Raw genomic sequence first — 26,284 nt, forward strand, 5'->3', positions numbered from 1 at the left:
GCTTTGTTTCCCGGGGGTCACCGCCTCGGGGACGCCGGGCAGCCGCCCCAGCCCTCGTGGGTCCTGCATCTGACACCCCCTCCGGCCCCCGCCCCCTACCCGCTCGGAGACAGGGGTCAAAGGCAGCCCGCGTCACGTGGTCGCCGAGCAGCACCGAATCGGCCGGGAGGGCCGAGGGAGAATCCGGGTGGAAGCCGAGAAATCCAGCCCGGATAGCAGCGCTCCGTCCCGCCCCGGCCCCCGCCCCGGGGCGCTCACCGCACGCCCACCCGCCGCCCGGGGCTCCGGAGCCCTCCTCCGGCCGGCACCCACGCGGCATCACGAGATCGAACCCCGCTCCCAGCGGCCGCGATTCGGTGAGGTAGGCGCTGGGCCGAGGGGTAGGGGGAGACGGGCCGGGGGGCCCTGGGAGCGCGGGTACGCCCCTCTGGGCTCCGCGGGCCCGGGGGGGCGAGGCTGCGCGCCCCAACTTCCAGTCTCCAGGGAGACCCCTCCCCGCCGCGTGACGAGGGTGAGGCTGCGAGCTGCCCCGGGCAGCGCCGGGCCGGGACTGGGGGCTGGGCACCGGGAGGGAGCGGGAGCGGGAGGGGGAGGAGAGCGAGTGGGAGGCGGCGGCGGCGGCGGCGGCGTGGAGCGGAGGTGGGAGCGGCGGGAGGCGGCGGCGAAGGGGTTAACCTTGGCCGGGGCCGGAGCCGGGAGGCGCATGCACGGCCCGGGGGACCCTGGCGTCCTGCTTCTCGCCGGGAGCGCCGCTTCCCCCGCGTGGCGCCCCAGCGGAGGCAGGTAAGAGGCTGGGAGGGCCCGGGCCTGCCAGTCCCCTGTCGCCGAGCCGGCGTGGCCCGAGCCGGGCGTGCAGGCCGCGCGGGGCCCCAGCGGCCGCCGGCGCAAGTTTGGTGCGGGCGGGCGCCGGGCGGGCGGGTGTAGTCGGCCGGGCCCCGAGCGCGGGGGTGGGAGGACAAAGGGGTGGGGGGCCGCGCGGGGCCGGGGGGCAGGCCGGGGTGCGGGCGAGGGCAGCGCGGCAGCTGTAGGTCACGGATAATGTCACTCACGAGGAATGCCCCCTCCCCCTCCCCTGCTCCCGAACAGGGGAAACTTTTGTCTAGCGAGGGAGGGGGTTAGAGGCCGGGTCCTGCCTTCGCGAAGGCTAAGGCAGCCCGACCGGTTTTCTGCGGGCTCGGAGCGGCCTGGTCTCTAACCCCCTCCTCCCTCAGGGTCCTCCCTTTGCACGCAGGTTTTTAACGCACGGGGATAGGGGTGAGGAGGGGGAGCCTGTGGGACGGCTGGGCTCTGGGACCTCCCCGGGAATCCGGCGACTGACCACTTGGCTCTTGGCAGAGTCGAGCACCCCGGGCCCCTGAACGCCGCATCTTCGCTTCTCCCCACCCAGGAGACCTTTCAGAATGGCCTGGGGGCAGTTTTGCCCCCTGGTCTGTTCAGAGAGACCTGGGTGTTTGTCACTTTCCAGCTGTGTGACCTTGAGTGGTTTCCTTACCTTCCCCTGGCCTCAGTTTCTTCACCTGTAAAATGGGGAGAATAGTATTTGCTAGAGTAAGAATGAGAGGAGTGTATGCTACTTCAGTAAATGGTGGCATGCTTACATTCAACAAGTACATTTCACATTTACTGCGTGTTAAGCGCTGGACTAATTCACTGCTTTACATACATTCTCTCATTTAATTCTGCCACGTTACTATTAACCACATTTTATGGAGGGGGAAACTGAGGCACCGAGTAGTAAAGGTCACACAAGTAGCAAGTGGTGGAGCTGGGATTTTACCTCCTTCTCCCAGCCTGTGTCTCAGCCACAGAGCTCTGCAAGGTCTTGCTGTGACAACTCACAGTTTATTTCTTCTTCTTCTAGTTTATTATTTCTTCTTCTTCTTTTTTTTTTTTTTTACAACTTTGGCCTTGTACAGTTTCATTTTCAGTTGAAATTATGGGGACATCTGTCCTCTTCCCCATTTCCCCCACCCGCAGGTAGTGCTCCCTTCTGCCTGGTACTTGTTCCAAGTGAGGTCTTGTGTCCTGGCTCTTGTTAGCGTGGCCAGCTGGAGCAGGAGAGAGGTTAGCTGGAGCCTGGTTCTGGAGCTCCGTGATGGTCCAAGTGCCGTTGCTGGCTGCTGGGTCCATGGCAGTGTGGGTGGTGCAGGGAGAAGCCCGTCTCCTTGGCTCTGACTGGAGACAGCTGGTGGCTTTGTCAACAGGCCTCTCTCCCTGGCACCCAGGGATAGCTGAATTTTTACTTTTCATTCAGACCAGGTCACTTTCAGATCAGCAGGGGCAGAGGTAGGACAAGGGTGCTCTTGTGTAACTTGGCCGTGGCAGGGTCCTCACTGCTAACTAATGGACAGGTCTAGATGCCCCAGCCCCAAAGTTCTTGAGGATAGTAATAGTGTCAGGATTGCAGAACCCTAATGGAGAATGCATGTGTGCACAGGTTCCTGAGCCTAGTTAGTGCGATGTTGGGCACCCTGTAGGCCCTCAGTAAATATCCCACAAGTGAAAATGTGTGAGGTGGCTCACACTTCTGTTGGCTTTCACACCCTGGGCTGGCCCAATCATTTGGTGGGGGTGACATCTTATGAGTACTGATCAGGCTGTGATTGAGGGCCTTGAGTAGTCACTTTAGAAATGAAAAACAAATTGCTGCTTAATTAACAACATCTTAAAATCTAGGGCTGAGAGAGAGTGTGGTAGGTGGAGGTAGATAATGAGAGAAATCCTTGGAGAAGGGAAGTTTGTGCATTTCAGCCCTACCTGCTCCGAGGGCTGTTCAGCACTGTGTCTGGGATTTGCAGGGTTTGTAGGCTTTTTGAGGGCCCTGGGAGTCGGGGGCCCTCCTGGGCTGATAGTTCATGGTCAGCTTGTAGAAATAAATGTGGAAATTCCATTGCTTTGCTGGACATTGAGGGGGCTCAGAAAAGCAGGACATTGAGTGAAGGAGTTGGAAGGCTGACTTGCCATATGGTCAGACTGTCCTTGTCATTGTGGTCAGAGCAAGAGGAAAGGCCTCTCGGGGAATCAGCAAGGAAAGAGAGGGCCCAAGTAAGCAAGATAACATGATAGTGAGCCTCCTGTCACAAGGAGGTATGCAAGGAACAGTTTTGCAATCACAAATGGAGGATGTGGTCAAGAATTTAAGATCATAGACTCGGGCTGGCATCTGAGAAACTCACCAATGTGCTCTGGTCTCAGCAGCGCAGAGCTCTCTGCCCTGGGCTTTGGACCTGCTTGGCTGTGCTTTGGCTACCCTTCCATGCTTCGGGACCAAAGCCAGGTCTGCAAGTCTCTAGAGGCTGGGCAGACTTCTACTGGCCTGGAATTTGGATTTGAGTATATGGCCTGAAATATCTGGGCTGTTTGGAGGACTTGGACATTCTTTACTTGAAATGGAACATTAGGGTAATTTGTGAAATGTGTATGGAAAACGTCTGTGGCCGAGGGTGACAGGGGACACAAAATGGGGTGAAGTCTCGCTGGATTCTGGAGAGGCTGTTCTGATGGGGTAGGGGAGATGAGGATTCGAGTGATGGCTGTGGGGCAGGATCTGATCAGTTATAGATGGGTTTGGAAGGTCAGTGGAAGGAAACGCCCTCTGCTTATTGTCAGCAAGGCTTCCTGGAGGAGGAAGTGTTTTCCAGGGTGCAGCCTGGGGGAAGGGGGACAATAGGAGACAAGATTGGGTTCTGGGAGCCTGCAGTGCCCTGCTCAGGAGTTTGGATTTTATTGTCGCCTGTAGAGAGGACAGAGGGTTGTAAGTAGCTCATTGACTCGATGCCTGTTCCTGTGCCTTGTGTCAGGCACTATGCCAGGCTCTTCACAGACACCCCATTGAAATCTCACAATACCCTGCAAAGTAGCTGCTGCTGCTGCTGCTGCTGGTAACCCCTACCACCCCTGTCCCATTTTCATGTTTGGAAATAGAGGCTCAGAGGGGTGGAGTCACTTATAGAGCTGGAATTTGAACCCAGGCCTGAACTATTTCTGCCTTACCATGTTGGTTCTCAGGGGTCTTTTGACCAAAGATGGTAGCAAGACTGGCAGAGTTAAGACCAGCCCAGAGATGGTGCTCATTATGGTCCTGCAGAAAGCCGACCGCAGGCTGACTCAGGCAGTGGGCTGAGACGGGAGGAGGGGGAAGCTGCAGGACTTTGTAGCTGTCTTGGAGTTTGAGGTTGTCACAGGTGCTCTTAAGATTTGGGAAAGAACCCTTAAGGGACAGTATGACTGCTTTCAAATCCCTGAAAGGCCCTCTACAGGTAGGGGGCATAGTCTTGTCCTTCAGGGCTCCCGAGGTGGGAGACAGCAACAAGGGTGACAGCTCCAAGGAAGCTAGCTGGGAAGTAAGCTGTCGGAAAGAAGGCGGGAACAGCAGGGCTGAAAGTATGCAGAGGGTGCAGGAGGGTGTGCCAGCAGGGTCAGGCCTGGGTGACCACTCTCAGTTCCCTTTTCACCTAAGAATCTTAGCATTTGCATGGTGCCCAGCCCACTTCCACCCTCTGCTTGTCTCTTTTTTTTTTTTTTTTGAGACGGAGTTTCACTCTTGTTACCCAGGCTGGAGTGCAATGTCGCGATCTCGGCTCACCGCAACCTCCGCCTCCTGGGTTCAGGCAATTCTCCTGCCTCAGCCTCCTGAGTAGCTGGGACTACAGGCACGCACCACCATGCCCAGCTAATTTTTTGTATTTTTAGTAGAGACGGGGTTTCACCATGTTGACCAGGATGGTCTCGATCTCTTGACCTCATGATCCACCCACCTCAGCCTCCCAAAGTGCTGGGATTACAGGCGTGAGCCACCGCGCCCGGCCCAGCCTCTGCTTTTCTCACAGCTTTGGAGCTGCTCTTCCTGCACGTCTTCGGGAGTTCCATATGGCCTGGCCTGCAGAGCTCCGCTGGGAGAGTCCTTGTCCTTTGGAATACACTCAGCCCAGCTGACCAGCAAGGGGTCCCTTGGGGATGTCTGGAGCAGTGGCCAGAGCTGGGCTAAGGACTGTGCTTTCACAGAGGATTGGAACTCTCTGCTTCCATTTCCCATTTGTGAAATGGGGTCAGTCTGTCTTTTCTCAACTTTGAAGAAATAAGACTAAATCATGAATCAGGCTGAATCCATAGGGCCTAGGTGAAACGGGCTGGTGAGTTTGTCGATTTGAAAGTGGAGAGGTGTTTTTTCCCCTCCTTCCCTGCAGTGGAGGTTAAAGGAGGCTGTCTTTTTCTGGGGGTCACCAAGTAAAGCTGTTTTCTCTTGTCTGTGGGGCTGTTACAGAGCTCTGCCCAGCAGCCTTGGTCTTGGAGGTGTGGTCAGTAGAAGGGATAAATGTTTGGGGGGGCAGTGGTCCTGGACCTTGTGGCCTCAGGGCTAAAGCCAGTTTGCCACCAAAATCCTTATCTAGAAGGAAGAGAGCTTCTGCTAAGTTGCCTTTTGGCCCTTTTTATTTCTACTCACCTTATTTCTTGAATATACATTGGATTAATCTAATTTTAAAATGTGCATGACGAATGAGCATTTGTTTATTTGAGGGCAATGTATGGGAAGTACCTGCTGTGGAACTGCAGGGCCCCTTCTCCCACTCCCCCTCCACCCTCAAGCAGAACCGGCCCCTTTTCCTCTCCCTGGCTGTGCCCCTGGCCCCTTCCTGCCTCTATATCTCTGCTCATGGTGAAAATGCTACACCCCAGTCACTTCCCCTTGCTCACCTCAAAATCCTCCCCACCAGCACCCAGCTCCATCGTCACCTCTTCCATGCAGCCATCCCTAATTCTCCAGAGCTGGTGTTGCCTGCTCCCTCCTTTACATGTGCAGAACCTGTTACCTGGACCTCTCAAGGGAACCTTCAACTACTAGCTTTGAACTCTAGTTTCCTAGGGACAAGTCTTATCTCCTCTAGGCTCTGTGCTCTGGAGGCAGGGGCTACGTATGATCGATTTCCAGTGGGGGTGTGCAGTGTTGTGGAGTGGAATCAAAAGTCCTGAGCTCACATCCCCATTCTGCCACCATTAGCTGCGTGATCTAGGGTAAATTACCCTAAATCTCCCTGGACATCAGATTACTCAACTGCACAATGGAGATAATAATAGTTCTGTTTTGTTAGGGAGGTTAGGGAAATCAGTGCTTTGACATGGTAAGTGGGCAGTAAGTAGAAGCTCTTCAAAAGATAAGGGTGGTTACGATTATTGTTTGTAGCTAGAGGGGATCTGTTCTTTTAGACATCAGAGAAAGAATCCATGGAATTTGAGTTTCTGAACTTTGTGCCTAACAGCGGAGATGGCATGTGCAGATGAGGAAACTGAGGCCTGGAGAGAATGAGCAATTTGCATGGCATGTGGGAAGATCTGGTCTCATGTAGGAACCTGGACAGGATTTCTTTTCTTTGTTATGCCTCTGTTTTTCCTCTTCTTTCCTGTCATCAAGTCTAAGGTGCTTGAGTTCCATGGGCTCAATCTCCTCCCTGTTAACCATATTGAAGGATGTCTAAAGCTTACGCCAGATAACTCGGGCTGGCTGGGGAAGGTCCCGCTGGGCTGGCGGCCCTGTGGCTGTCCTCATAACTGGGGACCCATACCCCAGACTGCATGGGATGGAGCTTTTTGAGGCCTCCTACTCAGCCTTGCTTTGCCTGGGATGGGGGAGAGGATGGTGGCAGAGAGAGGTGACATGGGCTTGGTCTTGGAGCAGGTGACCAGGAGATCCAGACAGAGCAAAGGTTGAGAGCCAGGCCCTGGAGCTAGGTGGCCTGCGTTCAGATCCCTGCTGGGCTGCGTCCTATGTGTCAGACCTTGGGCAAGCTGTTTAGCTCTTCCTTGTACAAAGGGGATGATAATTGTTCCCATCTGACAGCATTTAGAAAGATAACACACTGTGAGCCCAATCCAGGTGAGTTATCATTATTGTGGTTGATATTATTATTGACTAAGGAGCTAACTTAATCCTCACAACAGCAATAGGAGAAAGGCACTATTATTATTCCCTCTTAGCAGATATGGCAACCAAGGCTTAGAGAGGTAGGTAGCTAGCCTGGAGAAGTTTAGTCCCAGGGGATTACAGTCAGGCAGGGCTCTGGCCACAGGAAGTAGACTCGTTGTGTGAGGTACCGGAAGGCAAATCCAATGGGTGGATGGGCCAGGAGCGGCTGACTTCAACACAGTGTGATAAGGAGACTTAGAAAAAAATTAGTGCAAGCCAAGATGGAAGGGATTGTGTCTGCAGGGGGCGACCTCCCTGTTTCTGGGAGCAGAATCCTGTAGCTCATGTGATTAAGATGTGGTGGGGATTCTGGCCTCCTTCAGACCTGAGGTCTGGCTCCCCGAGGGAGGGCTTGGATTCTTATCATCCCAGGCTGTCCACGGGATTGGCCTGTCTGGGCAGGTCCCAGGGTGGCGTTAGGTGGAGGTTTGCTATAGTCATTCTGCACGGCAGCCACCTCTGGTTTACACCACCAGCCTTGCAAATACGACCTGCCCAGGCAGAGGCCAGATGAGGAGAAATCAGTGTTGTCATAGCAGGGCCTTTACTCATGCTGCGTCCTCTGCCTGCATTCATTCCCTCCCCCTCTCCTTATGCCTGGGCAGCTCCTGCTCATGCTTCTATGAGTGTAAGCACCATCTATTCATGGAAGCTCTCCCTGATCCACCTGTAAGCTAAGTCAGTGGTTCTAAAAGTTGGTTTCTGGCCCAGTAGCATCAGCATTACCTGGGAACTTGTTAGAAGTGCAAATTATCCAGCCCTATCCTGGACCTACTGAATTAGATACACTGGAGGGTGGGATTCAGCAATCTATGTTTTAAGAACCCTCCAGGTGATTCTAATGCATGCTGTTTTTTTTTTTTTTTTTTTTGAGACGGAGTTTCCTGCTTGTTGCCCATGCTGGAATGCAGTGGTGCAATCTCCGCTCACTGCAACCTCTGCCTCCCAGTATAAGTGATTGTACTGCCTCAGCCTCCTGAGTACCTGGAATTACAGGCATGCACCACCATGCCCAGCTAATTTTGTGGTTTTAGTAGAGACAGGGTTTCTCCATATTGATCAGGCTGGTCTTGAACTCTTGACCTCAGGTGATCCGCCCACCTCAGCCTCCCAAAGTGCTGGGATTACAGGCATGTACTACTGTACCCAGCCTTTTTTTTTTTTTTTTTTTTGAGATGGAGTTTCGTTCTTGTTGCCCAGGCTGGAGTGCAGCGGCATGATCTCAGCTCACTGCAACCTCCACCTCCTAGGTTCAAGTAATTCTCCTGTCTCAGCCTCCCAAGTAGCTGGGATTACAGGTGCCTGCCATCACGCCCGCCTAATTTTTATATTTTTAGCAGAGACGAAGTTCCACCATGTTGGCCAGGCTGGTCTCGAACTTCTGACCTCACGCGCCCACCTCGGCCTCCCAAAATGCTGGAATTACAGGCGCGAGCCACTGTGCCTGGCTGCATGCTGAATTTTGAAAAATACTGGGATAGGTCATAAAAAAAAAATTGATGGCCGTTTCCTTGGGCTCTCTTGTTTTCAGCATATTTAGTCACCCAGCAGATGTGGGGGACCCAGAGTAAAGCCCAGGTTCTCACCCCCTGTCTTCACGGAGCTCCCATCTTGTAACAGTTCCCTATCCCCCAGGAAACAATCTTGTGACACAATGAAGGGGTACAGCAGAACCCCAGCATAATCATGGAGCCAAGAGCCAGCGCTGGGGCAACATGAGGAAGGCAGGATAGGGGAACTGGAAGAGCAGGGGAGATTTTGTGGGTGGCAAACGTGGGTGCCAGGAACACAGCAGCTCTCTTCTGGGGCTGGGGCCAGGGCAGGGTTTGGGCGGAGAGCATGGGCTCTGCCCTAAAGAATAGGGTGTTTAGGGCCTGGGAGCGGTGGCTCATGTCTGTAATCACAGCACTTTGGGAGGCCGAGGCGGGTGGATCACTGGAGGTCAGGAGTTTGAGACCAGCCTGGCCAACGTGGGAAACCCATCTCTACTAAAATACAAAAATTATCTGGGTGTGGTGTTGGGTGCCTGTAATCCCAGCTATTCGGGAGGCTGAAGCCAGAGAATTGCTAGAACCTGGGAGGCAGAGGTTGTAGTGAGCCGAGATTGCGCCACTGCAGACTAGCCTGGGCAAGAGAGCAAGACTCCATCTCAAAAAAAAAAAAAAAAAAAAAATAGTGTGCTTAGGGGTGTGTGTGTGCACACATGTGTGTTTGTATGGGTGCACACATATGTGATTACAATGGCCATAGGTGGTCTGAGAGGGCTGAGGGGACTTAGCTGCCCTCAATCCAGTGGTTTTAAGCATCTCAATATTTTTTTTCCTTTTTTTTTTGAGGCAGAGTCTCACTCTGCTCAGGCTGGAGTGCAGTGGTGTGATCTTGGCTCACTACAACCTCTGCTTCCTGGGTCAAAGTGATTCTCCTGCATCAGCCTCCCGAGTAGCTGGGATTACAGATGTGTGCCACCACACCTGGCTAATTTTTATATTTTTTGTAGAGATAGGGTTTCACCATGTTGAGCAGGCTAGTCTTGAACTCCTGACCTCAAGTGATCCATCTGTCTTGGCCTCCCAAAGTTCTGGGATTATAGGTGTGAGCTCCCAACCTCAATAATTTTTTTTTTTTTTTTTTTTGAGACGGAGTCTTGCTTTGTCACCCAGGCTGGAGTGCAGTGGTGTGATCTTGGCTCACTGCAACCTCTGCCTCCTAGGTTCAAGTAATTCTTCTGCCTTAGCCTCATATGTAGTTGGGACTACAGGTGTGTGCCACCACACCTGGCTAATTTTTGTATTTTTACCAGAGACTAGATTTCACCATATTGGTCAGGTTGGTCACAAACTCCTGACCTTGTGATCCACCCGCCTCAGCCTCCCAAAGTTCTGGGATTACAGGTGTGAGCCACTGTGCCCAGCCTAATAATTTTAATGATGATGATCATAATTGCTGCTCGCATTTATCGATAGCTTATAAATGCTTGCTGGGCACTTCCATGTCACCTCATAGAAGTAATTCACCCAGAACAATCTTATAGGTAGGCACTATTATTGTCCCCACTTAACAGATGAAAATACTAAGGCCAAACAGCTGTAAGAGGGTAGATCTAGGAATTCTATGGAGTTATACGGAGGTTCTTAGAGGCATGATGTCACTGGAAGGAGAGCAGTAGGGCATTGTCATGGAGTGTTTGTATCACAGGCACAACTTATGGAGGTTTTCTAAAGATGTCCCCAGGTATATATTCTGTCAAATGAGTGAATCAGCCTTTGAAGGAAGGTGGATGGGATCGTGCTGGGGTGGTTAGGGCTCCAGCCTCTAAGTGGGGGCTTCCACTGCAGACATTGTTGTTCTGTTCTGTGGATGGGTTGAGGCCCAAAGAGATTCAGTGGTGAGTTCGAGGTTCCATTGCTAGGGCAAAATAACAAATCAGAGAGATAAAAGTGGATCTCTAGCTGAGCATGGTGGCATGTGCCAGAAATCCCAGCTACTCGGAAGGCTGAGGCAGGAGGGTCACTTAAACCCCAGAGTTCAAGACCAGCCTGGACAACATAGTGAGACCCCATCTCAAACAACAACCAAAAGTGGACCTCCTTTGATTTTAACAAGAGAGGGTGTGAGATTCAAGATCAGAGCCCACTGTTCACTCTGCTGTCTTTTCCTGCCACAGTGTCCCCACACTGCTGCCCAGGAGCCCAAGGGTGGGCAGTCTTTCCCTGACACAGGAACCCCTTCACTTCACATTTAGGGGATTGAGGCCTAGTGGAGCAGGGACTCACCCATGGCCACACAGAGGGTCAGAGTTACTGTTGAGGCCGGAACTCAGAATTGTCTCAGGCCTAACCAGGAACGGGTTTTGTTTTCTAAAACCTGTCTCTACCCCACCCCTTCATTCGCAGGCTGAGTAGCCATCGCCCTCCGGGTGGCCCAGAGCAGTGCAGGGGGTAGAGATGGGGGTGCCTTGTGAAGAGGCTGCCAAGAAGGGGTGGGGCAGCTTCCAAGAGGAAGAGCACCAAGAAGCCCAAACCCCAGACGGAAACCAATGTATTTTCTGGGCCCTGAGAGGATATTTGGAACAATGGAGGTGGGATGGGGGGAGGTAAAAAGGGCTTCTTGATATCCTTAAGAAAAAAAAAAAGAGAGGCTTTAGGTTTGACTTTTGTTTCTCTGAGGATGTTTGTGTAGCTTTCTGAAGGCAGGATCCCAGCGCTCTGTGAGGCTTGTCAGGTGCTGTTTTTTTTTTTTCAGACAGAGGCTCTCTGTGTCGCCCAGGCTGGAGTGCAGTGATGTGATCTCGGCTCACTGCAACCTCTGACTCCTGGGTTCAAGCAATTCTCCTGTCTCAGCCTCCCAAGTAAGTAGCTGGGACTACAGATGATCGCCACCATGCTTGGCTAATTTTGGTATTTTTAGTAGAGACAGGGTTGACGGGGTTTCACTATCTTGGCTAGGCTGGTCTTGAATTCCTGGCTTTGTGATCCGTCTGCCTCAGCCTCCCAAAGTGCTGGGATTACAGGTGTGAGCCACTGCTCCTGGCCATCAGGTGCTGTTTTTATAGATTTGCAGCATTGGGGCTGGGAAGGACTCAATCAGGTAGTCTCCTCACTTTATAGTTGGTGAAGTGGAGGCTGAGAGGTGGGGGACCTGCTTGAAGTCACACAGTGAGGCAGCTGTGGACTTGGATGTTCCCATGTGTTGCAAGGGGCTGTCCATCTTGCTTTACCACCTCCTGGGACCTGGCTGGCATGGGGGCTGGGCAGTTGCTGATGAGGGGTCCCCTTTGAAATACTCATTGCTGCTGGGGATGGGATAAGGCCAGGTCTGGTCTTGGGTAAGATGGGCCCACTTGCGGGAAGAAGGCTGAGATGGTACACCTGGTAATGCCACCCCTGTCCAGATGCCAGGCAAGCCCAGCTGTACACCGTCTGCCCAGCAGCTGGGAGCTGTGAGTCACAGCCAGCGGATACAGAGGCACAGGCCATTGTGTGCCGTGATTCATTCCAGCCCCAAAGGGATGACGAGGCCCTGAGTGCCGATTCATGCCCACGCCTGTGGATGAAGCTGTTATGAGGAGGCACAGGGGACCCAAGGGAGTTGGCTCCCTCTGCTGCCTCCATCTCTTGAGTATCCAGTGATTGTGACCTGTCCATTCCCACCAGTGCAGGGGTCCATGAACCCCCAAAGGTTCAGTGTGTTGTAGGCATTTCTGTGCTTTCTTTTTCTGAAGAAAGAGTCTGTTGATTTGAGGTCATCAGAAGGCTGGGTGTCCCTGTGGAGTGCTCACAGGGGGCTGTGTGCACTGCAGGCTTGAGAAGAGGTGTCAGTATGGTGCAAGTAGAAAGTAGCCTGGTGGCAGTGTAGCATCCTGGGTCAGGGTGTGGTCTTGGAGACTGGCTGTTGGCTTCTGAGCCGGCCCCTCCACTTAGGAGCTGTGTGACATTGGGTAAGTTACTTTGTGCTTCCTCTGTAAAATGGCAATAACGGTACAGGTATGGATCAACTTACGACCTATGCAACTTACGACCATTCGACTTTACGACCACAATCGCTAGCCATGACTGCTCCGCATCTGGCAGCGCAAACGTTGCCCAGCTGGGCGTACGACAGTGCGGACCAGCTTCTGGCAGCACTACCATCTCCGTGTGCACCATTTCAACTGTACATATAGCCTACTCAACTTACGACCAAATCATGTTACGACCGGTCTGCCGGTTCCAATCGTGGTCATAAGTCGAGCACTAGCTGTATTTATCTCATGGTGTTAGAGTTAGACTTTTAGATAAGATAATGTGTTTAAAGGACTTACCTCAGTGCTTGGTACAAAGTAATCATTTGGTAAAGTTTGCTGTTGGTAATTCTAGCTCTGCTACAAATTTGCTGAGTGATTTTGTAAGTGCCTGATCCTGGGGTCTTAGTCTCCACCCCAGCTCCGCACCCTGTGTTGGGCTTTCCAAGCTGCAGGACCAGCTTGGAGAGCAGGGGCGGGCAGGGGAGGTGGGGGAAGCCCTTTCTGCGTTCTGGGACTCCCCAGCCCAGGCCCTCCCTGGCTTTGTCCTGGGGCAGAGTTGTGTAACCAGCTGGGTCTGGCCAGGCAGGGCACGATTCTCAACCTCCTTTTGTCTCTCCATTGTCTCTTCCTCTCCCTTCCCCCCACCGAGCTGTTGTTAGCAGACCTGTTCCTCAAGCTCCAGGGATGAAATCGGACCCTTGCTATTCTGCCACTGCTTGATTTAGTTTAGTCCGGAGGTTTGCTGGGCTGGCGGGCCCTCCTCCCGCTACCTGGGGACAGAACAGAACTGATGCCTCTATGCCTGCTTCATGCCTCCTTTCTAGGAAGCACAGGAGTCTAGATGGCTTGGGCTCTTGGTCCACACCACCAGGTTGTAGGGTCAGGAGGTTCCTGCCCACGGCCTCTGCAGTTCCAGTGGTACGCCCCACTCCCTACCCAGGATTCCTTCCCTGTCAGAGCCTTCTCCATCCTTGCAGCCCAGCACCAATGCCTCCTCTTCCAGGAAGCCTTCCCAGGTACCTCAGCTGCAGGGAAGTTGGCCTCCGCTGAGCTCCACAGTGTGTTCCCTGCCCCTTTTAAGAAAACAGAGGTCACAAACTGGCAGGCCACATTTGCCCTATGGGCAGATTTTGTTTGGCCCATGCCAAATATAGAGCTAAAACATAAAAACTCAGACGTCTGGCTTTATTTAAAAAATCAGAAGATAGGAAAACCTTGAGCCTACATTCTTCTCAAGTCATTGCTGGAGATGAGGCATGTACCCTTCGCCCCATCCCCAGCCAGCCGTATCATACACTTACGTGATCTTTCTGGTCACCGGAGGCATCTGAGTTTGCAACCCTGTCCTTAAGCCATGAACCACTTTCTCTCCTACATTGTTCCTTTGTGGGCTTTTCCAGGGCAGAGGGTGTGGGGGCTGTGGGCTGAATCACCTTTGTGTCCCTCGAAGCATGGAAGCATTGGAGTATCATGCTTAGGCTCAGGACGGTGCCCCCAGTAGGAGTGTAACAAGTGCTTCCTGTGTGAAGGCAGGTGTGGCCATGGTCTATCCCTGCCAGCTGCGAAGGTTCCATTTGCTAAAGGTCTCTGGGTCAGCCCTCAAACCCTCCCTCAAGATAAGCTCTTCCTGCTTAGCCACTGACCCAGGCGGCTTCTTAAGCTGCGGATAACAGTCTCTGAAAGGTCGGCTCCACCCTGCCGTGTAACTAAGGAGAGGAGCATCCACCTGCAGCTGTCCCCGGGTCTCACTCATGGCGGGCTTAGAGGAGTTTAGGGAGGGGAAGACTGTGCTCAGCAGCCTTCAGAGGGTGTCAGGTCCAGACCTCTGTGTCCTGAGGCCGGCAGGGTGGTAAGGGGTGTGGACCATTCAGGTGTTGACTGACCTGAGCTTGCTCTCCACTGGGCCTCTCTGTGCTTTCTTTTCCTCCTAGAGTATATTACTTTATCCCACAGCTCCCTTGTCTGACTGTCTGTCCTTTCAAGGTTTATTTAGCTCTTTTAATTGAAATCTTAAGTATCCTCTAGGGCCTGCTAAGATGTCTTCTTTCGGAAGAGGTCTTAGCTGAGAGGCTGCAATTGTTCTGGCTATGAGAAAAACCTGGGAAGCTTGCAAAAATGCATGCATGCTGCCCCCACCCCCTGCTTCCTGCTCTGATTCCTTCATTCTAGGGTGTGGCCTCCTTCTGAGAACATTCAGACCAGGGGGTCTATAGATCGCTCTTCAGGGACTCTGTCTTAGTGCATGGAGCCTAGGGCTGGTAGGGAGGTGGCTGTTGGTCTGGGCGACATCAACCATGCCTCTTTTTTTCTCCCGGCTCCCCTTTTGCCCCCTGTGTCAATGTTCCGGGCTTCCGCAGTTGTGATTGAGTGCAATGTGAGCCATCCTTAGAGAGGATAACACAGAGTAGATGGGGCAGGTGCCAGTGTCTTGGGAGGGGGTTGGGGTGAGGGCGCCCGGTCCTGGCCCCACCCTAGCCAGGCCCAGAGGAGTTTCACATTCACATTAGGGAACAGATCAGGAGAGGGGTGCTCTGATGCAGGAGAGGAGGCAGGCCAGAAGCCTGGCTCAAAGTGGGCAGATGCTCTGCCTATGGGGAAGGCCTGGCCTGGGTGGCCTGGTGACCTGGCCACAGGCTGAGGTGCTCTCCTGCTGTGTGGTCCTGTGGCAGGCAGGCTGAAACATCAAGTGTAAGCAAGCCATTTACAGCTGGGTAAACTGAGGTACATAGAGGGAAGGAAGACACTCTCCTAATGTCACATAAGTGGGTGGAAAGCTGGACTGGGACCCCAGATCTTCCAATGCCAGGCAAGGCCACACTCTTCCATCTCCACCTCCCTGTACAGGGCCAGTGGCAGATCACCTAGCTGGGACAATCATCTGATTGTCTATGACGACCTAGTTAGAGCGTGGAAAAATGAACCACAGTCATAGCCACCCTGGAGGCATGAAACCGGTTGGGTGTGCAAGTTACCCCTCAAACATTCTCCATCCCATTTTTACCCTGAGGTGAAAACCCTCAGGGTACGGGCTGGGCGTGGTGGTTCATGCGTGTAATCCAAGCACTTTGGAGGCCAAGGTGAGTGGATCACTTGAGGTCGGGAGTTCAAGACCAGCCTGATCAACATGGTGAAACCCCGTCTTAATAAAAAATAAATAAATAAATAAAAAAGAAAATGAAACCCTCAGGGTTTCCGCCTGCCCAGGTGGAGTCTGGTTATCTGCCTCTATCCCTGATCTGTAGGGGCTGCGTAGGCCTAAAGGTGTGTTCAGATGAGGAAGACAGTAGTCCCTCATTCAGGATATTTGTATTAAACATCTACTTTGGCCCAGGCCTTTTCTAGTACTGGGATGTAGCGGCAAACAAAACACATGGAAACCCTGTTTTAGAAGTGACATTCAAGTGGGGGGATGAAATGAACAACCCCATCAAGCTCACTGTCAGGTGGTGAGATGTGCCTGGAAGAAAAATAAAGCTGGATTGTGGGTCGAGAGTGTGACTTGAGGAGTGATCCTGCCATGTCAGGTGGTCGGGATGGTCCCTGGTGAGGGGCAGTACACTCCGGGAGGGCAGCCCATGGAAAATTGAGGGAAGAACTTTCCAGGTAGAGAAAACCACAGGGCAAAGGCTCTGGAACTGGAGGGCACAGGTGGCCAGAGGCAGGGTGGGAAGAATGAAAGGATGGTGGAGGAGAGGGGCCAGAGGGCATATGGGGACAGGCAGGGCCTCTTGGCCATGGGGAGGACTTTGTTATGTGAGTCTGAGTGGAGTGGAAGCTGCTCTCCAGCAGGTGCCCAGTGGAGAGGAAGCTGCTCTCCGCCAGGTGGGCCTGCGCTCCAGCAGGTGCCCAGTGGAGAGGAAGCTGTTCTCCGCCAGGTGGGCCTGGCACAAGCACTGACTGGTTTTGGCACACGTGTTAGGTAGACTGCTGGGGGTGAGGGTGGACACGGGATGACTGGCTGGGAGGCTGCTGCAGTCACTCCATGAGACAGGTCAGGCGGGTCAGTGGTGGGTGGGGACGGTGGGGGAGCAACCCGGGGTTGGTTCTGGATTTATTTTGCAGGATGAGCTGATGGGATTTGCTGGTGGATTAGATGTGGGGTGTGAGAAGAGAGTGTTGACCACAAGGTTCCTGGCTTGAGGAACTGGAAGGACAGTGTTGCTATTTACCAAGACAGAGAAGGCTGCAGGAGAAGTAGGTTTGGGGAGAGCAATTCAGATCTGGGGTCAGCTGTGCTAGATTGAGGCATATGCTGGTGGGGGAGGGGCATGGTGCACATGGGTCGTGGGCCCTGCATATTCCTGCTGCTGTCAGGAACAGGACCCCAAAGCTAGGAGTCAGTTCTGTAAGAACAAATGTTTCCTGATCCCTTCATGTCCTTTTCTTTGTCTGCAAACCTCCTCCTGGTTCTCTTCCTTTTGGATGAGGAAAAGGCAGATTCTGAAGCCTCATTGTTTCTGTGATGGTCCTAGCCTTTCTGCCTGGCACGTCTCCTCATAGGGAGTTCCTTCCGGGATAGGTGGGGTGGGGGCAGAATGGTGGGCTATCTGCCCAAGGATAAGGCAGAGGTTCAGGCCTTATCCTTGCTTGGCTACCAATAAAGCTGTTTGCCTTTGTTTCCCTTTCTGTATGGAGAAGGGTTGAGGTGGCCCCAGGGTTCTGAGGGTGGCAGGAAGCATTTGAGGAGGCTACTTGGCACAGTGGTTAAGAATCTGGGCTTGGGGTCAGGCAGATGTGGGCACGAATCCTTGGCTGCTGCTTGGCTGTGAGACTCTGGGCAAGTAACATAACCTATCTGAGCCCCAATTTTCTCATCTGCAGAAATAGGCCAATGATATTACCTGCCTCACAGGGCTACTATGAGAGTTGAATGAGGAAATGTCCATAAAGCACCCAGCAAGGCCCTGGCATATAGCACACCTCGTTCACAGAGGCTGCCGCTCACAGTGATCCATGCAGGCAGGCGGGTAAGGGACTAGGCCTAGTGGGTGGGAGGAACCATGGCAGGCCATTGAACAGGAGCATGCCAGGCATGTGGTTTGATATGGCAGCTGTGAACATGGAGACTTGGGCTGAGTTTTCTTAGCAAGTCTGAGAGCCCCTTCCGCCTTCCAGAGTGAGAGCTGAGGGCCGGCCGTAATGGACCATCTTCCTTTCCCTAGCCAAGAGTCTTCATTGACTTGGCATGGGCAGCCTCTGTCTGGCACAGGTCCCTTGGGGTGGGGTGGTCATTTTCCTTAGGGACTCCTATAGGACCCCTTGTCTCTACATCCCAGTGGCTGGCCTTAGGGAAATGTGAGGGAGAGGCTTTGGAGGTGAGTGACATTGAAGGGACTTAAGTTACATGTAGGTGGAGCTCTGGACAGGGCTAGTGGGTCAGGTGGGCCTGGAGTGGCAGTCCCCTGGGCATTGGATGACCTCGGTTTCTGGTCTGCATCCAGGCTGGGTGGTGCTTGCTCCAGCGGAGCCATGGAGAGGTCGACAGTAGGTGGAATGTGGTCCCCTCGGAACCCACACTTCACTGGTGCCCAGGCATGCCAGCCAAGCTCTGTGCTTCTGCAAGTTTGTTTCCCAGCAGTTGAGCTGTGCCAGGACAGCCAAGGACATTTCAGAGTCCCCAGGGCTCATAGCCAGGCTGTCACTGGGCATTGCCTGTTTTCCCAGGGCCTAAGAGTCTTCAGGGATGGAGGGGGTTCTGGAGATATTCCAGGGACTTTTCTTACCAGCCTGGTAAATTGAGGTCTGGAGAGAGCAAGGCACTTGACCAAGGTCTCACAAGGCCACCTCCCTCATATCTGTCACTCCCCTCTGTTCCCATGTCCTCTGCTCAGACTTCTGTCCCTCTGCCTGGACGTTTATAAACAACCTCCCTCTTGTGGGCTCCCCAAGAGCTTTGTCTGTCCTCCATTATTGTAATCTTGTCATAATCTGCCAGATGCATACACTATTTGTTGCGTCTGCCTCCTGTCCCCTCCAGTGACTGCCCATGACAGACTCTCCCTGACAGAGCTGTGCAGCATGAGGTTTAGGCCCCAGGCTCTGGAGCCAGTCTGAACTCTGGATGCCAACTCTGCCCCTTCCTGGCCTGGTGACCTTGGGCATGATACCCTGCTTTTCTGAGCTGCTGTCTCTGAAATGAAAACAGTAGCAATACTTAGTTTACAGGAATGTCAGGACAGTTAAATAGGATAACGTGTGAAATGCAGAGTACAGCACCTGGTACCGATTAAACGCTCAGAAATGGGCATCGTTGTCCCAAAGGCTCATCAATTGGTTGAACTGGAAAGTCGCGAGCATGGAGGAGTAGACCCAGGCTGGGACTGGGAAGCAGAGGATGTGGGCTGCAAGTTCACCTCGAACACTGTGCTCCTGTGTGCAGGTTGGGAAGCCACTTATCCTCTGGAAAGCCCACTTCCCTTTTCTGAGAAAGGGGACGGAAATCCCTGCTATACCTTTTTAAAGTTGGCATGTGATGCCACAGCAATGCCTGTGAAAAACTTTGCATCTGTGTAATGATTTAAAAATGGCACAGCAGTGGCTGCGGTGTGCTGTTGGCGATGAGGGCATTGTAACCACAGCAGTGGGCAGCTGGCCGGGCTGGAGGCTGGTCCATCTATGGAATGCTCAGCGCCCACATGGACTTCCCCGTCCCTGCCTACATGCTCCCGGCTGTCCACCAGCCTGCCTTTACATTTGCCCTGGCATTACATGTTAGAAAACGTGGGAGGTGTGAAGAGCTGATGGCATTTCCCTGGCCCTAGTGGGTTTTGTGTTATCTGTGGCTGATGCCATGGAATGTGGGGATTAAGAACCAGACAGACGCTGGTTCGAATCACAGCTAAGCACTTCCCAAGAGGGGGTTGAGCAGGTTGCTTAATCTCTACGAACCTCAGGTTCTGTATTTGTAAAATGATGCCGTGATCAAGTAGAGGCCAAGCATTTAACAAAGAGCCCAGAACACAGGGGCATTGGGTGGTTGTATAATGTGTATTCTGTGTGCAACGTGTGACTAATGGGTTATTGATGGCAGGGAGCTGGGGCCACTATGCCCATTTCTGGGGATTTGCTGCAGAGGTCAGTTATGCTCCTTACAGAATAACCCGGCTTAGATTTAGGAGGGTACATGGAGTCATACGGCATGATTCAATTTTTTAAATTAATTTATTTTTTCAAATTTTATTTTATTTTTTTAATCTGGGGTCTTGCTGTATCTCCCAGGCTGGCGTGCAGTAGTGCAGTTGTAGCTCACTGCAGCCTTGAATGCCCGAATGCCCAGGCTTCAAGCAATCCTCCTACCTCAGCCTCCTGAGTGCTGGGACTACAGGCACGTGCTACCATGCCTGGCTTCATGAGTCTGTTTTATGTGACCAAACTGAGGCCAAGAAAGGAGTGGTGCTTGCTTGAGATCACAGGCAGGTTGTGTAGGGCTGGGCCTAGGATGAGGCAAGTGAGGCATCTAAATGCAGCATCTCAGGAGATGCCCACTGTGCGCTTGCCCATTGTGGAGAATAAAGCCCCTGCCTTTTTTTTGAGAGAGGGTCTAGCCGTGTCGCATAGGCTGGAGTCCACTGGTGTGATCTGGGCTCACTGCAGCCTAAACCTCCTGGGCTCAAGTGATCCTCCCACCTCAGCCCTCCCATATAATTGACTACAGGCACACACCACTACACCTGGCTAATTTTTGTAATTTTTTTTGGTAGAGAAGGGGTTTTGCTATGTTGTACAGGCTGGTCTTGAACTCCTAGTCTCAAACTCCTGGGTCAACCTGACTTGACCTCCTGAAGTGCTGAAATGACAGGTGTGAGCCACACACCTGCAGTGAGCGTCTTCTTAAAGGCTCCTTGCTGGCCTCACGTGAGCCTAGTCCTGCATGAGTCCCTGATCTAAGACAGGAACCCTGGTCTCCTGGCCCCATGAACTGTTCTGGACCCCTGCAAAGCACTTCCTAGAGTCTCACTGAGGCCTCCCTTCCCCTTTAAAAGGAGCCTCTGTGAAGTAAGTCACCTGATGCTTTTTGCTCCATGTTCTTGCTCTCTAGCTGTTGTCTGTGTCCCAGAGAAAGCCAGGCCCACTTGCCCCCACCTCCCCCCACCTTCTGCCCCCTCCCCTGCCAGCTGCACCTCCATGGAAGTACCTTGAGCCCCTTAACACCCGAGGCATGTTGGCGGCCAGCGCTTGTCTTGATGACAAGCCCCAGCAAGTCTACAGGGACTAGCTGCTTTCATGTGGGCCCTCGGTGAAGCCTCGTTGGTCTCAGCAGGCCCTGTGTTGTGCCCACCAGGCTTCCAGGAGATTAGGGGGCTTCTGTGGCTCCACAAGCCTCAAAGCTTTTCCCTTGCTCTGTGTTATCCCTAGCCCACCTGGCTTCCGTCCTCACTGGCCACAGGGCTTGTGGGATTTTCATTTCTCAAAGGCTCTGGCATCTTCCGGAGCAGGCTAGTCTTGGGGTGTCCATCTGAGCCATTCTCCCTGTCACCACTGCTGGGCCTACCCCCTGGGCTTAGGTGACTTCTTGAGAGGTGGCCAAGGCTGCTAATCCCTGGAAAGGGCTTGTAGTTTCCCTGTGGGTGGCAGGACTCTTGGCCACCCATGTGGTATGACATGAGGAGGCTGGAAAGCCAGCCCAATCTGCATTTTTTTTTTTTTTTTTTTAACTGCGGCTCTCAGAGACTGCATTTCTACCATTATCAAGTTGCCCTGTGCTCTCCTTGGCATCCTCTAAGAAGGCAAATACCTTTCAGGTGGGTGCTTTTAAGTGTTTGCTGTTAAGAAGCAAGCCCCGGCCAGCCTGGCCCTTTTCCAGTATACTGTGTGACTGAGGCCAAGTGCTTCTCCTCTCTGGGCCGTGACTCTGTAAGACCCTTTTCAGCTCTAGCACTTGGAGACTTTGGCATGGATTCTCACACCCTCCACACCTTTGCCAGTCACCTTTCTTCCTCCTCTGCAGGGTGGGGCACAGGGAAGGGCCCAGCAGCTGAGCTGGGTGGGGGCAGGGACCAAAAGCCAACATCATAAGACACTTTTCCCACCAGCTGGGCAGATCAGTTCCTCTTCTTCTCAGGACAGGTGGGGAAACTGAGGTTTGGAGGGGGAAGGGCCAAAGCCAGAACCAGGACCCAGTTATCCTTATTGTCAGTGTGTTGTTTGCTGCTCCCTCTTTTGAGAGGGTCAGAGGACTCACTGGCATCAGGGTCAGGGACATGCTTTTTTCTTTCTCATGGAAGGCTCCTCCAGGCAGGGCCTGGGTGAGGCAAGCAAGGTGCCAGCGGTCCCCTGGGCACAGGTCAGAATCAGAGGAGGACATCCTCTTTCTGAGGTTAAGGAGGTAGGGGCTGGAGGCCCCTACCTCCAGCCCCTACCTCCTTAACCTCAGAAGGGAGGTGGCATGAAGGGGCGTGGAGGTTTCTAGGAATGTGGTTGGTGGCACAGGGTACCCTAGGGCCACCTCCCTCCCGACCTTGCTTCTGCCTTCCCTGTCTCCCAGGGAGGGGACTGGGCCAAGAGTAATGCCATTTTTCCTGGCTCTGGGATTAGGTGCAGCTGTGTTAAGTGAGCAGCGTGGAACCATCACGAGGACGTGGCGAAGTGAAGAGGAGCCGCGCGCCACTGCCTGGAGCTCCGGTGGGTCTGGGTCTGGTCTTTCTCTCCCTGGCTTCTGTGCCCTCTGACCACTGTCTCTGGCCCCCAGCCCTGTCCAGTCCTTCCAGGTTCATCTGAGGGCACGCAGACGCGTGCGCACGCGCATGTGTGTGTGTGTGTGTGTGTGTGTGTGTGTGGTGTGTGGCCCCAGGAGGGCCCTGGGGGTACAGGCTGGCACTTGAGTCTGGTGCTGGGTCCTGCCTTCATTCCAGATCAGAAGCAGCTCCCAGGATTGCCCCAGGGTGAGGTCCAGGCTGACCTGGCAGGTCCCCAATGGAGGAGAAAGAGCAGGAGGCTGAGGGATGGGAAGAAAGGGCTCAGTTTCTCTTTTGGCTTCACCAGACAGCTAGGCACATCCACAAATCCACCTGAAGCCAGCAGGTCCAAGAATTAAAGATTTATTTCAGGGCCAGTGGGGAGGCTGGAATAGTAAGATCCCAGGGCTCTCAGATGTTGCCTTTGTGGCTTTGGTCCTGTCTAGACTGTGAGAGCCATGGCTTGTCAAAGCCAGAGGGGCTCCTAGAGAGTTTCCATGTTCTTAACTTGGCATTTGTTGGGGGCCAGTCACAACCATTCTGAATTTATGTGTGCAGATAGAGGAGAAGCTCAGGGAGTGATAAGATTGTTTTTACTTCATTGGGCATAAATGACAAATAAATGAGGTAAGGGTTGGGAAGTGCTTGGTAGAGTGCCTGGCACTTGCTGGGCCGTGAGGTGAAGTGCTCCCCATTGTCCTTAGCGGTGCCCTGCTAGCGGAGATCTCCTGCTTCTGGCCCTCACTCCTGCCTCTTCCTTAGCATGAGGGCTCTGCCTGGGACAGGAGGTGGCCCCCCTTTCTTATATGGGGGTGCCTGGTGTGGGGGGTGAGAACCCTCTGGCTGAAGTTCTGCCTTGCTGGGGCCCATGGTACAACTCTCTGCAGTGCAGGCTTTCCTAGGAGGCTGAAGCTCACAGCTGCTAGAGAAGCCAGGTCAGCAGACCCAGGGCTGGTCTCCTGCAGGAAGCCTCTCTCCTGGGCTGCAGACCTGGCTTGGGAAGGATGTGGAAAGTAGGACTGTAGAGGGGTCGCGAACGGGGGCTCTGGGGTGGGCTGGGAGGGGCATCCTAGCTCCATCTCTGCCCAGCTGTGTGACTTCGATCTAGTTACTTACCCTCTCTGAGCCTCTGTTTCCTTGTCTGTAAAGTGCTCATAGCAGTGACACCACTGTCAGGGTGTTAGGACTGAGCATGGTGGAACAGGGAAGGCTCCTGGCACAGATGTTCGTAAGAGCTTACTGTTGGCCGTCAGTGAGGGAGGTTATGGTATGTGTCGGGAAATGCTGCTTTGTTCCTTTTGAGTGTCTGTGATCTGAGCCTAAGGAAAAAAATGGGGATGGATTTGACCCTGTCTAGGCGGATTTGGGGATAAGGTGGGAAGAAAGCCCCATTTTGGGAAGCTTTGTGGCCATTGCATAGCGTTCTGTGTGATGGGCCTGACAGCCTCGAGGTGTGTGACAGCCTCAGTGGGACTGTCAGGACTGTCAGGGACGCACATTCCCAGGAACAAGGACCAGAGGGTGGCCGGGTGACCTGCCATGTTCCCCACATGGCTCCGCCCCCAGGCTGTCTGGTATGTTTGCTCAGTAAGCTTTTTTCAGAGCTGGTACAAAGGTAAACTCGCAACTCAGGCCCTGTTGGAAGGACACATTCTCAACAGGTGAGGCTGAAGTTCCTTAGGTTTTCTGTTGGGCCTTCCCTGCCAGGGACCCAGAACAGATTGGCAAGTTGAGAACCAGGGAGTGAACCAGCGCTTTATGCTTTGTTTGCTTGTTGATTGATGGATGTTCTGTGGGCTACTTTCAAGAAAGATCACTAAGGCTGCTTGTGATACTAAAACACATATAAAATTGATGAAAACAGACAGAAAACTATTCAAAGGGAGTGGAGAATGGGATGTGCAGGGCATCTGGCAAGTGTTAGCTGTCTTAGCTGATCACAGAGGGGCTGCCGAGCTGGGGGCTGAGGGGCCCAGGCTCTGGAGCCCAGCGGCGGCTGTGTGCTGAAATTCCCATTCACCCCCTTAGTAACTCTGTGGGCTGCAGCAAGTGACTGTCCTCTCTGGTCCTCAGTTCCTCATCTGTATAATGGGGTGAATCTAGGCCATGGTGCTGTGGTAAGGTTGAAATAGTGGTATGTATCGCAGACATAGCATCTCACAAATGGAAGTTAATGTTATTAATGCATTTAGCTTGGAGATGCTGCCTAGCAGATTCACAGAGGGGAAGGTAATTGACAAGGGCACATGGCCCTTGAGCACCTGCTGTGGGTAGGAGACTGTGCCTGGGAAAGCTTTCAGTGGAGTTGGGAGCCCCGCATTCTAGTTGCAAGAGCACCGGATACTTGGTGTGGCATTGTGGGATATGGAGCAGGGAAGCTCAACCAGGACTTTAGAAATCCAGAGCAGCTTTGTTCACCTCCCTGCTGAGGCTGGCTTTGGAGGAGGAGAGACAGGATTTTAATGGACAAGAAAATGGACCAAGGTAAATGAGAGTGGGGCATACCAGACGGTACAAGGCCAGGAGATCTTTTTCCCTCTCTGGGTCTCAGTGTCCCAGGGGCTTACCGTAGGGCAGACTGTGCTCTCTGTGGCCCTGTGACTCTGAGCCAGACCTCCAACAGTCTCTTTCCTGGTGGTGGCGGTCCTGGACTCTTGGGGTGACTGACAGGCGGCAAGTTGGCCCCTGGCCAGGCAGCACTGCGGGGTGATGGGGGATGGGGCATACAGCAAATTCCAGCAGAGGAAGGGATTTGCTTCTGGTCTCAGCCTCCCAGGGGTGTAATCACGCTGGAGAAACTCCCGCACAGCTGGGAAGCAAATGTGGAGGATTTTCCTTGCTGGGCTGGATGTGGTGGGTGGGGCAGGCTGTGGTAGGGTGGCTGGTGGAGCTGTGGGGTGTGGCTGGGTGGGGGGCGGTGGCGTGACTGTGCTGGGGGTGTGACAGGCTAGGAGGGGCTGGATCAGCTGTAGGGAGTGGCCCTGGGTGCCTGTGGGGCTACCTGTGTCTGTGCCGGCATCCACTGCTACCCCCTCCCCTGCTCAAGTCCCTGCCTAAGCCTAGGCTCCCATTCACATCCCTCTGAGCCTGCTGGCAGAGCTCTTTCTGCACTGACCTCCTCTCGGCCCCCACCCCACGTGCATGTGGCTCAGATGCCTATGATGATGCCATTGGAGCCTGTTGTGTGCATGTGAGTGTGATATATGTGTTGCCGGGGGCGGGGAGGGGTATGTGGTCCACAGAGGGCATTGTCAAGAGTGACCTAGGCAGGAAATAAAATGTGGGCTGGGCAAGCTTTCAGGGCTGTGGGCACCTTCCCCCATTCACTGCAGCCATGTTGTACCAGAGTCATAAAACCTCGGGTTCCAGAGACCTCTAGAAACTCTTGTGGGAAGGTCACGGTCACCACTGTATTTTCCGTGCCTCGTGCCATGCTTGGCCCCTAGTGGAGCTCAATAAATACAGGATGGGGAAACAGGTTGTTTGCTTGTTCTGGGTTTCCAGAGAGATTTCAGACCTCCTTCCTGGAGCCCATTCTCTTGCTCCTTCCCTCTGGCGTCAGCCTGCCCTCCCTTCTCTCTTTCTCAATTCACTATTAATTTGATATGTGGCCTTGGGCCAGTTCCTTCCTGAGCCTCACTTTCCAAATCTGTTACTGAGTAATCATTTTATTAGCTTATATTACTATGTGCCAGGCACAGAGCTCAGTGTTTTATATGCATCATCTCTTTGTCTTGGCAGATGCCCTGCAAGATAGATAAGTAGTGTAAACCCCATTTTAGAGTTAGTGAAACTGAGGCTCAGAGAGGTTGAGGGATTTGCTCAAAGGTCATGAGGCTGGTAAATAATGGAGCCAACAGGCCAGGCATGGTAATCCCAGCACTTTGGGAGGTTGAGGTGGGAGAATCACCTGAGGTCAAGAGTTTGAGACCAGCCATGCCAACATGGCAAAACCCTGTCTCTACTAAAATTACAAAAAAGCCAGGCATGGTGGTGCATGCCTGTAATCCCAGCTACTCAGGAGGCTGAGGCGGGAGAATCGACTGAACCCGGGAGGTGGAGGTTGCAGAGAGACAAGATCGTGCCGTTGCATTCCAGCCTGGACAACAGAGCAAGACTCCACCTCAAAAAAAAAAAAAAATGTAT

The 26,284-nt window shown here is 53.3% G+C and overlaps 1 protein-coding gene across 4 annotated transcripts in view; it reads left to right on the forward strand.

Annotated features, from left to right (window-relative positions):
• Nucleotides 1–226: 226 nt before the first annotated feature.
• Nucleotides 227–26,284, forward strand: part of NDST1 (N-deacetylase and N-sulfotransferase 1) — a 70,993-nt gene continuing 44,935 nt past the window's right edge. Inside the window, exons 1-2 of one of the 4 annotated variants that reach the window (XM_017515013.2) lie at nt 227–361; nt 21,999–22,085. The gene's annotated coding sequence lies outside the window, so the exon portion shown is untranslated. Of the gene's footprint in view, nt 362–653; nt 784–21,998; nt 22,086–26,284 lie in introns of those variants that run through there. The other 3 variants (XM_017515014.2, XM_017515016.2, XM_037733603.1) reach the window with 3 other exon arrangements.

This window comes from Cebus imitator, unplaced genomic scaffold, assembly GCF_001604975.1.
Source record: "Cebus imitator isolate Cc_AM_T3 unplaced genomic scaffold, Cebus_imitator-1.0 Scaffold540, whole genome shotgun sequence".
Lineage (NCBI taxonomy): Eukaryota > Metazoa > Chordata > Mammalia > Primates > Cebidae > Cebus > Cebus imitator.